A 15761-nucleotide genomic window follows, 5' to 3' on the forward strand; every position below is an offset into this window, starting at 1 on the left:
CAATCATTTTCCTGTCTCTCATTGGCTCCTCCCTAATATAACCGTCTCACCGAATACCTCAGCTCAAACCAATGTCCTTAACCTGTTACTGGGCTTAGAGAAGCAAGCAAAGCAAAGAACTAGGGGACATGTTCTGCATACCCTTCCTTTATGGGGCCAATCTGATATAGCTATGCAAGGGTGTAGAATCTTCAGTGAGAACCCAGGGCCTTTGATGGCTACAACCCAGGTTCTGCAGGGAATACTGGTAGGGCTGGAGCCACTTCATCCCCACAGTGACAGCAGGTGTTGTACTGTGTCTGTAGTCTGTAAACTGGGCATTATTGGCCTGGGTTAGGCCCACTAGCCGATAATCACTATCTGTTCCTACTGGATCTGTCATCCTGGATTTACCTCTGCTATGGAATTCATTCTTGCAGATATTTTAAAGATTCATTCTCAGTCTCAAGAGCCTATTTCAATATTGCTGTTTACACAGTTAGAGTTACAAAACCTGTGGAAATAGATCCCTGAGTAGCATTAAAGAAATTTCTCATGGTTACAGTAGAAAGAGAAAACATACAGTTATAAACACATAAAAATGACAGATATAACTAAGAATTGATAGGTTTAGGTTTGAGAGATAAGTAGAATAATTCCTATAATCACATATGAAAGGAAATCATCCACATAAAATAATCTGTCAACAGAATGGACCACACAGTAAAAAGTTACTCTTAAACATAAACAAATATACAGAATCAGAAAGGAACAAAGCCATTTACTTAATAAAATGTATTCCAATCCTGCTGCACTAAAATTAGGGGTGTAGCTGATTTCCGTATGGGTAAAGCTTAGGAACAAAGCTTAGTAAGATCTAGAAAAAAAGATTGTTGCAATTTCCAGGAAGCTCTGAACGTTATCTTGAAAGAACCTACTGAAATGAATGAAGTGACGAACAGTAAGCATATTAATAAATTTAAAAGAGAACTCCTTAGTAGCCTAAGGCAGTATTAGTACTGGATCTGAAGGAAATATTAATATCTTTGACATCACTGGAAGAAATGAGTAATCATACCACCCATTTCAATAAGAGACCAAGTGTATCCTAGAAGAGAATCCTTAAAACGAATTTGGCACTTATAAGTATAAATTGAGGAACCTAAACATAAACTGTATGAGAATTTATAGGAAATACAGGAGGCATCACTGAAGAAAAAATAAACACACTGAGATAATTCAGACATTCTGTCTTGCTGCAGTATCACAATCTGACAATGATGAAACGTTTAGGATATTTAGGAAGAGAAGTTGGGGGGAAATCCTTTATGAGCTATAATCTGTTGCCCTTTTTAATCAAGTAAAAGTGAATGGAATCCACTCTAAAAAAAAACCCCACAAATTTTCATCCTTTAAACTGTTTAAAGCATCAACTACTATTTGTTTAGAGATTATTTTAAAGAACTTGTATGTTAGGGTTTTTTCTTTAAGAAAAATTCCCTGCTCTGCAAATGTTTCCTAGTAGGGAGAGGTGATGTTATATATAACACATGAAAACAAAACAAAGGTCAGATATGGTGCAAACTGTCCAATCTATCTCAATTATCTAATTCTAAACCCCCTTGGTGCAAAGTGAAAGAAAATAAAATTTGCATTTGTCATTAATTTTCTCACTGAGCATAGCCTAGTGATAAAGTAAGCAAACAGAAAGCAATGTCAATGGATAATAACCTGGCACCTTTGATCTAGATATGAAGGCAAATTATCATACACTTGTCTTAGAAAGAGAGTTACTTTACAAAGAACATTATTCGTTGCTGACTTTATCAATCAGATATTTTCTCCCCTCAGGAACTGAGGCAAGGCAAAGATTCGACTTTCAAAAGCACTTAGGAAGGTCAGGTTGGGAGAATTTAAAACATTCATTTCAAATATTTATCATTGAATATCCTGTATTATTTATAGTACTCATCAGAATAGTGGTGGGAGTATTCATAAATTGCTTTAGACTGTGGTGCCCCTGGAGGGTCCTGTAGGTCTTGTGTAAGGAGAAGAATGATTTTCATTTTAGTGGCAATAAATCAGTTAAATGGGAATTATTAATTCCAATTGGGAATGCAGTCCCTGAATTCTCTCCTAAGAGACTGAAACAGAGAGAGCTCACAATTAATTTACTCGAAGTTACCTGTAATTATGCATTGGTATTGCCCTCTTCCAACAATAAATACATTAGATAAATAAACATGACATTTGTTTATTAAGTATTAATAAATATTAATAAGTATTAATGAAATTTGCCTGATTGACATGTGGAATAAAGTCTGTGTATCACAGTGGTGGGTCCTATGCAAGACTTTCCACACTGCTCCACCTGTGTGCTTTGGTCAAATATGGTCGTTAAGAAGGTATTTGTGCCACCTCTCTGAATAGCTACAAGAAACAATTTTCAGTCACAACTGTCCTGAGTCAAATGGTTCTGGGTATAATAGAACTGCACTCAGCAAACACAGGGAGAGTGGGCAACCAATGGTGCCAATTCAAATATTTTGGGGGGAGGAGAGAAATTCTGGTCTATGCCACCATCACCTCCTAGTAGGGACACCATTCACTCCCTCCTCTTGCAGGGACCTGAGGTCTTCTTCAGCTGGGGAATCTCCCCACACTCTTACCCATACAGTGTGTGAGCCAGCCCCACCAGGAGTCGAGTTCCTGTCGGACTCCCCTGCACTATGACATACAGGAACAGACAATCCATGCACCAGGTTGCAACACCACTCACTGAAAATTGGCCCCAGATGCCTCATCATATGGAACTTTGAACAAGTGGAAAAACCTTTTTTTTAGGTGGTGGTGGGGGAACGCATTCATACTCCTCCACCAATTGGAGTCACTGGTGGGAATATTTGGCTTTACAGGACCTTATCATCTCAATCATTTTGACTACTATCTGGGGCCTGATCTGGTCCAGTTACAAGCTAGAACAACCTCAGAACTGCTCTAATTTATACCAGCTGGTGGCAATTCTTTTTAAGCTACTTTTGTCAGCCAGGATCACTCAAGTGTATTACTCTCCAGGCATTCTCTCCCTTTTCAGCCCACCCTGGAACAGCTTTTACATCAGTGCAGGAAGAGATTGGTGACATATGGCTGCTGCTGAGGATGCCCCTATGCCAAAGAATCCACAGCTGCTGCCTTAAGGCATCTTAAATCTCCTTTCTGTCATGGCAGTGACCTTGCAGAGGTTGAGAATTTGGCCCTCCATATCCCAGTGACAGCCCCCTAAGCCATCAGCTTGCTTTGAGGTATATAATTTATTTACCAGATATAATCTTTGTGAGCCAGTATAGAAGTGTTTTATTTCCACTTCAATTTGAACATAGGAAAGGTGTTTTTCCCTCTCTTTATTCTTTTTACTTTAGCCGTGCTGAAAAACTGTTGAAAGTTGCTATTCCTGTTAGTGCCATTTCATGTTAATGCCTCCACTCTGTTCAGTCAGATTTAGACATACAGTACATTACCAATCTACCTAGAGCATTTCTGTTCTTTTATTGCATGGCTTTAAACTTTAGAGTACTGACCCTACTAGATGGTGTGTATTTAGCTTGCAACCTCTTTCAGAGTTAATAGGTAATCCTTCACCCAAGAGCAAATAGCCCTTAAAAGGCCCCTGGTAGATGTTTAAAGTGTTGTCAGAGTTGCTGCATTCCATTTAATTTATGACCATTTTGAGGGCGGGGGTGTGAAAAAATGCCTTCATTTTCTTCTAAATGCTTGGACAATAGCAAGAAGAAGAAACCAACCACAAGCTCATAAGCTTACAGTAAACACAATTTACCAGTAAGAAATGAAAGTAGATTAACACTCTCATTTTTGTTTGTTCATGACAGAATTATGCTAAAAAAGGAAGAGAAAAAAATTCAAACAATCCTATTATGTGTTCATCCTACTTACTCCTTATCAGATCTGGTTTTGTTTAGATCAGTCCTCTCTCTTTCTCTCTCTCATTAGAAAAATGCAGGGTCTATAGTCATTAAGAATCTAGGTCCTGAAGTCTTTTTTTTTTTTAAATAATGATTATAATTTAACAGTTAGTTGTAAACTGATTTTTTTCTTAAAACTACTACACATTTACTACTTAATCCTCATGCTGTTACTGCAAGGGAGGCATAGCCACGATATTCATAATATTGCCTGTTGCCTTAAGTAACTAAGTATTTTCAGTTTGCAAACCTCAATATTTTCAGAACTCCAGGCATTTCTCTTCAAGGGAATTAGAAGAAATATTTCAACTACAGTGGTAACAGTATTTATTCTCAACTATTTACTCAGTAACAGCAGTGAGGTTATCATCATCATTTTACAGATGGGGAACCAAGAAAAAGGGAAATTCAGAAAGCACACTGATGCTTTCCTGAAAACAGTGTGATGTGCTGTGAGTGGTTTGTCAAGATATACATCCCTTTATTAAGTTATGGATTCAATAAAAGCCTGATCAGTGCCCACCGAAGTCATTAGAAATATTCCCATTGAATGGATAAGCCACTAATTCTTTTAGCTTTGAAAATCATGCATGTTAATGAGAGACTGAGTCCAGCTTCCAAAGGGAGGCTTAGGTTGAACGTTGCAGCACCTAACTTTTGCAGTTGGCTGCTTGGTGGAATTCACAACCCCAAGTTCGGCTCCCAGTCTTGCTGTACAAGGGAGCCCTAGGGGTACCTAAGAATAGGAGTCATAGAAGCCAGCATGCAGAATGGGTTGCTTCCTACGTTAACCAATAAGAAATTCCAAGGAGAGGGCCTGCCCTAAGTCTGGACCCTCAGAGGAAGGTAGGTGCCTCCTTCCCTCCACTTGTGATTCACAGTTTGGAACCCTCTCCTGGAGTAAGGTTCCTAAACCAGTTCAGACTGTTTTCAAGACAGGCTAGGGAAGAGGTAGTGCTGTAGTGCTGTCCTACCTGTGCCCCCCACCCCTTATAGCCTTTAGCCCTGTGGTTGGATCAATAGGTTGTTGGAGAACAAGTGGTAGTCTCTGCTCCAAAGCTATTTTAATAGTTTGTAATAAATGGAACAGCTTCAACAGGAGAGATTAAGAGGGCCTACCCTGGAATTCCCCATAGTCCCAAGGTTAGGGCACTCCCCTGAAAGGTAAGAGGGCTGGGTTTTAATCCCTGCTCTGTAAGAAGTAGGGGGTGGAACCTGGGTCTCCCACATTGTAGATTCATTCTTTTACCACTGGGCTAAAAATTATAAGGGAAGGACTGCCAAAATCACCACCTCCTTTTGGGGAGGAGGGCACAATCTGGAAAATATGCTCAAAGGCTGATTTAAAGCAAATCTCCCTGATTGGATTCCACAGTCAAGATATAGGGGGAAAATGCCTAGTTTGTGAATCCCACTGGGGCTTAGGCATGTGTTAGTTTTTGAGATGCTTGATGCTTCCAGCATTGAGATGGCTGTGCACAGACCCACTGGCAGAAATTTAGTGTCATGTGGACTTTACCAGTGGAAACTTAGACATCTATGAAGTTAGGTTGCAGCTGATTGGGGGTTTCAAGAATCTAAAGTTGGAAGTTCCACTTGTGAATCCCACAATGCATACAAATTCACTGTGTATGCAGTGCAGAAGTTGGAGAGCCAGAGAAAACTATTATCCACTGTGACACCCTGGCACTCCCTTATTCACTACTGTCATGTAATTAAGATCTGTTTTGTACTTGTGAGGTATCATTCTAAATGTCTTGCTCTGCTAGACATTTATATCTCATCCGATTGTGTGTGCTTTCATTGTATGTGAAGTTATGAAGTTTGGCTATGTAGATGTTACTGAAACATGTTGTCAGGTTGAGAATACCCACAAGCAGCCTTTCAGGCACAACAGTAAAAAGGTCAAACAATGCTGATGGCTTATTGAGGAAATGCACACAAGCACAAGGATTATCCCAGGAACTGTGTACAATAGAAACATCTCAGAGATAGCTCTAAACAATGGGAACTGTTTGACCCAGGTCACAGCAAAAGAGCTTTCCAGGAAGTGGGAAGAAGATATAAAAGGGGAAAATGACATCATGATGGTACTTCACTCTCCCTACAACAGCTCACCTGGAAACACCTGAGGAGCAAACCTGAACTGGGGGAAGTGATGCTCCTAGGCTAAAGGGATTTTAGCCTGTGAATGATTCCAAGCTGTAAGCAAATGTAGTTTGCCCTTTAAGAATCTGCAGCCTGCTTTGTATCATCTCTTAGGGTGATAATCTGCTATTCATATCCAATCTATTTAGTATATTAAGTTTAGTTTGCATTTTTTGTTTACTTGCTAGGTAATCTGCTTTGATCTTTTTGCTATCACTTATAATCATTTAAAGTGTAGATTTTATAGCTAATAAACTTATTTTTGTTTTATCTAAATCAGTGTATGAGAATCACAAGTCACGGGCAAAAGCTGTTGCATATTCCTCTCCGCACTGAGGGAGGGGACAAATTTTATGAGCTTACGCTGTACAGTTCCTTGTGCAGCACAAAATGGTATAATTTTAGGTTTATACTCCAGAAAGGTTGCATGCCTGACTAGCCTTCCCATGCAGGGGCTAGTCCGAGATCCTGCATTAACTGCAGTGTGTCCCTACCTATACATATGCTGGTGAAAGTGAAGGCTGAAGAGGGTTTTGCAGCTTGTCACAGCAGTACAGTGTAAGAGGGAGCCCAGGCTGGTGGGTTGGGGGGCTCAGTGGTACCCCAGTTCCATGTGGCACCCCAGGGGGAACCCGTCGGAGTGCTGCTGTGAGCAGGGTTATATGCACAGCTTGTTGCTCTGAATGAGTTTTGCACTTCATACACTGGTGGTGATTTTAAGTGAGTTTTAAGAGGCTTGAGATCAGTCAAAGAGGTTACCCATTTGTTATTTTATTTTTTGCTTATTTTGAGCAAGGGAAGTAGTCAGAGACTAACACTCCTGCAGTAAACTAAGGAGGGAGGTCTGACACCCCCTTATGCACCCTGTCATGTAATTAGGACATTTTGTACAAAGTATTCCTTGTGCAGTATCATTCTAGAAGTCTTGGTCTGCTGGACATTAATATCTCGTTGGATTGTTTGTGTGATCATCATTTGTGAAGTTATGAAGTTTAGCTATGTATGTGTTACTGAAACATGTTGTCAGGTTGAAAACACCTACAAACAGCCTTTTGGGTACAACAGTAAAATGGCCAAACAGTGTTAATGGTTTATTGAGGAAATGCACACAAACACAAGGATTACCCCCAGGAACTGTGTACACTGGAAACTTCTCAGAGATAGCACTACACAGGTCACCCAGGTCACAGCAAAAGAGCTTTCCAACAAGTGGGAAGAAGATATAAAAGGGGGAAATGACATCATGATGGCACCTCACTCTCCTTCCAACAACGCACCTGGAAATACCTTACTAAACTGTGGGAAGTGATGGTCCCAGGTTAAAGGGATTTTTAGCCTATGACTGGAACATATGGGGATTCCAAGCTGTAAGCAAGGGCCGCTTGCCCTTAAGAATTTGAGGCCTGCTTGTATCATCTCTTACAGTGAGACTCTGCTATTCATATCCAATCTATTTAGTATATTAAGTTTAGTTTGCATTTTTTGTTTATTTGCTAGGTAATCTACTTTGATCTGTTTGCTATCACTTATAATCACTTAAAATCTATCTTTTATAATTAATAAACTTATTTTTGCTTTATCTAAACCAGTGTATGGGAATCATAACTCAGGGGCAAATGCCTGTTGTTACTTCCCAGAATTTATACCAATACATAGTAAGACCAAAGGTTACTTATGATGGGCCTCCAGTAATTCTTTCACAGAACACCACTCCAAGCTAGTTATAGAAAGCAATGAGAAAATCCTGTCTTACCCCAGGGGAATATTCAAGTTGTGCAAAACAAACATAACTTTCTCCACACCAATGATTTCTCCTCCCTTGGTGTAAGGGACATTTTGGAACTTGGGACAGAGTGGGTAGATAGAGCATACAACAGCTCTGCTAGCTACTCAGCAGCTACAAATAATAGGTACAGACAGCATATCTTTGAGGAGCCCTGTAGTGACCCATAGAGTTTAAGACCAGGACTGGATCTGAAACATACTGTGACAGAATGTCTACACCCTACATGCTATTGTAATAATATTTGTGCAAAGTATGTATTGTAAGGTAATGTTAGGATATAAATATTGTGACTGGGTTGGGCCAGATGGCTATAGGAGAATAATTTTTGAAGCATAAAAGAATTTTATTTGCATAACACTTACAAAAAATCACCAAAAAGGAAAAAAACAAAACTATGCAACAAAACAAAAGCAAATGCAAGGTATAACACAGCAGCCTTCAGGAGGGAGAAGTGTTCAGGCTTGCCTGGGCCCAGAGTGGGGGGGCTTCCTCGACACTCATGGTCTTCCACCTTCCTGAGTTACCTGGTGGCCTAGAGCGGGGGGGCTTCCTCGACACTCGTGGTCTTCCACCCCCTTGAGTTACCTAGTGCCACGCCCAGTGTCACCGATTATTCCTTTCCTGAGAGTGCCCAACAAGATGGGCACAGCTGTGGGGTGGGCAGTTTGGGGGGGAGGGGGATGTACACTGACGTGTGATAGGACCCCTCCTAGGTGACGGTGATGATCGTATCCGCAGCAGCAATGGCTGGGGCTGGGGTTTCTCGCTCTTCCCCTCAATCAAAGGGTCAGACAGAGGGAACTGGATGGGGTCACCGAGCAGAGAACCTTGGACAGCACCCACCGCTCCTCGAAGGTGTCAAGGGAGTTGGTGGACGCCGCCCAGAGGAACTCCGCCCGGATACGTGAATGTACTGTGGATCGGAAAACGGCCCTACAGTCGCAGGATGCTTCATTGGCCAACCTCCTCTCTCTGGTTTTATAGATGGTTGTTTTAGCTAGGGCTAGGAGGAGGTTAACCAGGAGATCCCGCGACTTTGTGGGGCCACAGATGGGGAGTGTGTAAATAAAAAGGTGAGGGGAAAAGTGCAGCCGAAAGCATAATAGAATATTCGTGAGGAGCCGGAAAAGGGGCTGCAGCCTGGCACACTCTAAATATATGTGTGCCAGGTTTTCCCTGACATTGCAAAAAGGGCAAGTATCCGGGATGGGGGTGAACCATGTCAAAAACATGCCCGTGCACAGAGCTCCGTGAAGGAGCCGCCAACTAATGTCCCCGACGGGCCTTGGGACCAAGGTGGAATACAGGCTGGCCCATCGGGGCTGCTCATGCTCCAAAGGTGGCAGGAGGTCCCGCCACTTTGTATCGGGGTGGGACACCAGGGTGAGGGCGTGAAGGGTGTGAAGCGTGAGTGTGTATAGATGTTTCCTTGGCACGGTTTGGAAGCTGACCGGCTGCAGTTCGTGCAGCCAGCTCACAGTGAAAGGGTGAGAGGTTTGTTGGGATCTACGGGGTAGAGGCCCAAATGAAAGGTCCGGCGGGCCTGGGGTAGAGGGTGGGCTCGGCTGAGATAAACCCGAGCAGCGGGCGTCAAAGCGGCCTTCACCTCCTGAAGTACGCGCCGGGGGGTATGACGTCTGGAGAGCTCCATGTGCCGAGCGAGTGTCAGGGGATTCAGCCAGTCTCCCCGGTCGTAGTCCAGGAGGTCTCCGACTCTCATGACTTCCGCCAGGACCAAATTCTGGCACACCGAGCGGGACTCCGCCACCTGCACACGGAGTTGGGGGTTGTGTAGCAGGGGATCCACGAGGAGATCTGCTCCCAGGGTGGCCGCCGCGGACCTGGTCGTTGAAAACTGTTTCCAGGTCTGGAGGAGGTCCTGCTAGAAGACACTGCAGCCCGGAGAGGTCTCGTGGAAAACCTCTCGGACAGAGACAAAAGAGCTGCCGGTCGTATCGGAGCCCTTGGAAGCGGCGCAGGAAGGCATGCGCTAGTATGCTCCACGTCAAACTACCTGCATTATAGAGGAGCCTCTGCAGGGCCTGGAGGCGGAAGACATGGGCCTGAGTATGCAGACACTTCAGGCCCTGTCCTCCTTCCTTAAGGGGTAGATGAAGAACCCCAACAGGGGCCCAGTGCATTCCTGACCAAAAGAACTCTAGAATCGATGTCCGGAGGTTGGTCAGGAAGCCTGGGGCCGGGACCAGGGTGTTGAGCCGGTACCAGAGCATGGACAGGACGAGTTGGTTAAGCACCAGCACTCTCCCTCGGAGGGAGAGACATCGGAGTAGCCTCATCCATTTCCAGAGCCGCTCTATCACCCCGCCCTCTAAATTTTGCCAGTTCTCTGGCGGAGAAGGGTATGTTGCAGAAAGGTAAACATCTAGGTAGAGCAGTGGACCCGTGCTCCACCGGATGGTCTGAAGCGTGGGTGGGAGGGAGCTCACCTGCTGCCAGTCCCCTACCGCCAAGCCAGAGCTCTTGACCCAGTTGACTTGGGTGGAGGAGGCTGCCGAATAGATGGCCTTGCAAGCCACCACCTGAGCCAAGTCGCCCGGGTCCTGGACCACGAGGAGCACGACATCTGTGTACACCGACAGGACCAGTCGCAGCTCTGGCTCCCACAGCACCAACCCTGTCAACCTCCTTCGGAAGAGACAGAGGAAGGGCTTGATTGCCAGAGCATACAGCTGGCCCGAGAGGGGGCACCCCTGCTGTACTCCTCGCCCGAAGCTGACCGGTTCAGTCAGGGTCCAGATGAGCCTAACCAGACACTCTGCGGAAGCGTACAGCACCCAGAGAAAACTCACAAACTGAGGTCCGAATCCAAATGCCTGCAGAGTGCCCAGGAGTTACCCATGGTCTACTCTATCGAAAGCCTTCTCCTGATCAAGAGACAGGAGGGCGAAAGACAGACCGTCTCTACGCCAGAGTTCCAAAAGGTCTCAGACTAGAAATAGGTTGTCAAAAATGCTGCAGCCCAGGACAGTGTAGGTCTGGTCTGGGAGGACCCTAGCCGCAGTGAGATTGCTTTTGCTACGATTTTGTAGTCCATGCTGAGGAGCGAGACGGGACGCCAATTTTGCAAATCGCAGAGGTCCCCCTTCTTCAGCAACAAGGCAAGTACTGCTCGCCTGCACGAAAGAGGGAGGACCCTGCCCTGCAAAGACTCGGCCCAGACAGTGGCTAGGTCTGGGCCAAGGATGTCCCAAAATGCGCGGTAGAACTCCATGGTTAGCCCGTCCATGCCCGGAGATTTATTGGTGGGCATGCGATGGAGGGCTTCCGAGAACTCGGCCAGGGTGAGAGGCAGCTCTAGTCGGTCTCGGTCGCCCATGCTGACCGTGGGGAGTTCCTCCCAGAGCACCCTGCAAGCGCCAGAATCGGTCAGATCCGGGGAGAAAAGGCTTGTGTAGAAGTCACGGGCCCTCCCACACATCTCCACCAGATCCATGAGGGGGGTGCCGTCTTCTCCTAGAAGGCAGGTGACATGTTTCTTGTCCCCCCTCATTTTCTCCAGGGCGTAGAAGAAACGGGAGCCATGATCCATCTCCCGAAGGAGGCGGATGCAGGATCGAACAAAGGCACCTCGGGCCCGATGGTCCTTGAGGGCCCGGAGCTCCTCCCACTTCTCCCGGCATGCTCCGCGGAGGAACGGGTCCTCGGGGCTGGCGGCCAAACGCCTGTCCATCTCTAAGACCTCCCGTTCCAACTGCTCTATCGCTGCATTTTTCCGTCGTCTGGTGCCTTGGGTGTAGTCACGGATGGAGGAGCTTGGTGCGCACCTTTACTAGATCCCACCATCGCCACGCTGAGGGAAAGGCACGCCGCTGCTCTTGCCAGGCCAGCCAAAACTCCCGGAAAGACGTCATGAAACCCTCATCCTCCACCAGGCTGTTGTTAAAATGCCAATAGGCCAGCCCCGGCCTCTCTGCACGGACGCTGTTATAGTGGCTAGATGATGGTTGGAGAATGGGGCCAGCCGAATGTTGGAGGAGTGGGCCTGTGAAAGATGGAAACGGGATAAGTAAATACGGTCCAACCGAGAGTGGTGTGACCGATGGGCCTCCACCCGAACAAAAGTGAACGTGGAAGTGTCATCTGGGTGATGATCATACCAGACATCCACTAGGGAGTGATGTTCGAATATTCCTCAGAGAATGTTCGCAGCGGCCGGGCTCGGCTCAGCCCCTGAGCGGTCCTGTTCCTCGAGGGTGGTGTTAAAGTCCCCTCCCAGGACCAGGCACTCGTGCGAATCTAGGGTGCTGAGAAAGTCGGACACCTGCTGATAGAATTGTGGCTGCTTTGGGCTCGTTTGCGGGGCACAGATGTTAACAAGATTGACCACGAGCCCCTCCATACAGACTCGAAGGTGCAGTAGGTGGCCCGGCACGGCCTCAGTGGCCCCTAGCACCTCGGGCCGAAGGTTGGGGGAGAATAGGGTCGCCACTCCAGCTTGCCAAGTCGTGAAGTGGCTAAAGTATACCCCGTCACCCCACTCCAGCCACCACCTGTCCTCGGTGGTCGGGTCCGTATGGTTATCCTGCAAGAAAACTACAGAGTACCCCCCTTCCCGAAGGTAAGAGAGCCCCTGGTATTCAGGGTTGCAATAATAAGAGGCGTCATGCGGAGGGCTGGGGGTTTCTTGTTGGTGGGGGTGTTTGTGGCCCCCGGCGGGTTGCACAGCAACCCGTGACCCATCCCATGGATGAGTAGATCGTTTCGGAAGCCGCGAGCTCGCTCGTGGGCCGCAGCACCGCTCTTTCCTTGCCCCCTGCCCTCCTGTATAAGGGCCCTTGTGGCCTGGAGGATTTGGTCAAAGTCCCCCCATAGCTGAAGAGCCAGCTGTACCCTATTGCGGGCTCCACGGGTGTGTTCTAGGAACTTCCGTAGTGCATGCCGCAGCTCATGGGGGGGGGGGGGGGTTACGATTTCCGGAGTATTCCCTAGTGGGGCTCTTAATGCAGCCTCGTGGTCCGCTAAGGCGGGTAGGCAGGGTGTGGACCACCGACGGGGCGTCTGACAGGGTGGGGTTATTAAATCCATTTCATGCCTTGGGGTGGAAGGGGATGGCAGGGAAAAAATTGCAACTCCTAATGGGTCGCGACTAGAAAGTGCAAAGACTGCTCCCTGGGGGGAATCAGAAAAAGGCGGAAAAGAAATAACCCCAGGGGCGGCATTAGCATTGCAGGAGGAGGGGAATTGGGCAGGGACAGGGGTGGGGGCGGGGCCAGAGGTAAGGCTCTGGACTTCATGAGGTGAGCAGCTAAAAGAAGGTGCCTCCTGAGCAGAGTCAAGGGTTAAGGGTTAAGGGAGGGGGCTCCCAGTGACGCTAGGCGCTGGCTCCGTGGTGGTCTTGGTGGCCATGGCATCAGGTGGTGGACTACCTTCTGCGGTGTGCTCGCCCGGGAAGGCAATTAGCGGGAGGGAGCATGGGGAAAGGGGGGCTGGGGTGAGGCTACCCAGATCAAGGCCAGCCAGCAGTAGATCATCTTCTCCCTGGGTGACTGGGGTCAAATCTAGGGCCTCAATCTCCGCATACACGGAGGAGAGGCCAACTCCTGCCACCCCGGGGGCCTCTCCTCTAGGGCTCGCCTCAACGGTCGCCTCGGGGTTCGCAGGGGGTTCAGGTGGTCTCCGGGCAAAAGGAGCTTCCTCAGGGGTCTCGGAGGGAAGGGTCTCTCGTGGAGGGGGGATTCTGCCCTCCAGTGCCAGTCTGTCTTCCCCTCCCGACACCAGCGGATGGATCTCACTCGTGGCCGTAGCAGAAGGCTCAATATCAGTGCCTTCCTTCCTGGTCTTCCGGGGGGCTTCCGCATCGGATGGGTGCAGCGGAACTCGAGCCTTCCGCTTGCCTCGCTTCCCCTGGACTAGGGTCCAGCCCTCCATAGCGTCGTCTGGGGCTTGGTTAGCAGGGGTCGTGTCGGGGGGCGGAGGCGATGGTTCAGGGGGGTAACGGTAAGGCAGCATGAGGGGCGGGGGGTTCACCTTGGGGCGGGCCCTCTCCTATACTCGGTAATATCTTTGCCACACCCTCCTCCATAGGCTCTACCAGATTGGTAATAGCAAGGGTGGGACTCCCTTGCTCGCCTGGGCGTTGTAGGGAAGGTGTTTCTTGGGCCCGGATGGGAGCAGCGGTGGATCGAGTAGGAGGAGGGTTGGTTTCAGGTTCCGGGCGGCCAGGGGTGCCGGCAACGATGGGGGCCGATGTCCTGCCAGGTCTCGGGGGTCTTGGGTGCCCCTCCCCCCTGGGCCAAAGGTCAGTCTCTGTGGACATGCCCCGCTGAGCAGCAGAGGTAGCACCGGGCCTCTCTGGTGGAGTAAAAGACCCGATAGTGGGCTCCTTGGTAGGGGACTAGGAAGGACCCCTCGAGCACCTCTCCATCACACACCGCCGGCGGCGGTAGAAGCTGCACTTGCCGGCGGAACGAAAGGACGTGACGGAAGATGGGGTCCTTGCAGCCCAACGGGAGAGGGCTGATGACAGAGACAAGTTTCCCCAGGGTGGAGAGAGTGGGTAACAGGGCAGCATTGGTAAAAAGGGAGGAACGGAGGTGAGGATGAGGTGAACGCCCAGGTCTTCTAGCGGCTCTAGGGGGACAAACACCCCCCCAACCCCAGGCCCTTCTCCACCGCCTCCTGGGCGGCAGCCTCTGAAGCTAAGAAAAAAACGACCTTCCCATACATTTTGGAGTCTGCCACAATAGCCGTGGGTCCTACCACATTCGCCAGCGCCTGCACGTATGTCTCCACGTGGGGCGAGGTGGGCACCAGGCGGCAATGGACACCGTGCCTCCTGGTCAAGGTGGGGAAGGGGCCCCGGTTGATGGTGATGGTAGTGGAGGCAGTGGGTGGGCGAGATGATGAGGCAGCAGGCGGGGGGAGCCTGCCACCGCCCGGGCATATGTCCTGAGGGCCGGGGGAGGGACATTTGCAGAGCCGGTGGAGGGAACAGCAGGGGGGAGGCGCCACGGTCGATGACAAGGCCACAGGGGTGGGGGAAGCCCCTGCCATGGAGGGCCTAGTGGTTTTAGCGGGGCCCTTTCCTTTCTTCCCACCCTGGCCTTTTCGGCCAGCTGAGGGGGGGGTTCCTAGAATCTGGGTGGGCGGTGGGCATAGCAGTGGCAGTAATCACCCCGGTGCCTCCTGCTGCCAGTGCCCCAGCGGGGGCGGTGGCAGGTATTTTGACAGTGGTGGTGATGGGGGGGGGCTCGGGGGTTGGGTGGGGGGGAGGTGGGGGAGGAACAACTGATATTGGTAAAGGGGCCTCGCCCCTCTCATTCCCCGCCATTGTGAGCGGGGAGAGACGGGGAGACACCGGAAGGAGGAGGGGGGAGGGGGAAGCAGATTAACCGCTCCTCCCTACTGGGCTGCAGGCGGGGGTGGGGGGGGTGTTACCAAATGGGTTGGACTGGAAGGGGGGGAAAACAGGAATCGGGGTCCGGTGATAGGGGCAAGCTGTGGGATAAACAATCCGGAGGAGGGGGTTTGTGGACCCACGCACGTTTGTCCAAAGAGTCTCGTTTGGTCGGCTGTTATGTCCAGTCCGAAAGGCAAAGTTCAAAGCAAACAGCTGGATCCGAGGCAGATGGCAGGTTGCCAGCAGGGACGGATGGCGGGGGGGGGGGGGCGTGACAGTTGTAATAATGTTGGGGGGGCACCGATGGATTGGGGGGCAGCTCCGTGCCACACCCCCTGTGCCGCCACAAACGTAATTAAGCCACAGTCAGACTCCCCCCCACGAGAGTATAATTCAAAAAGTTACTCAGTCTTACGGCCCCCTCCACGATGATTTGTAGCTTCCCTGGGTGATTTCTTCTGTCTGCTATCTTCTTCTTCTCCAGCTGTGTTGGCTGTATTCCAAGGCT

The sequence above is a fragment of the Lepidochelys kempii genome, chromosome 1 (genome assembly GCF_965140265.1).
Source record: "Lepidochelys kempii isolate rLepKem1 chromosome 1, rLepKem1.hap2, whole genome shotgun sequence".
Taxonomy (NCBI): domain Eukaryota; kingdom Metazoa; phylum Chordata; order Testudines; family Cheloniidae; genus Lepidochelys; species Lepidochelys kempii.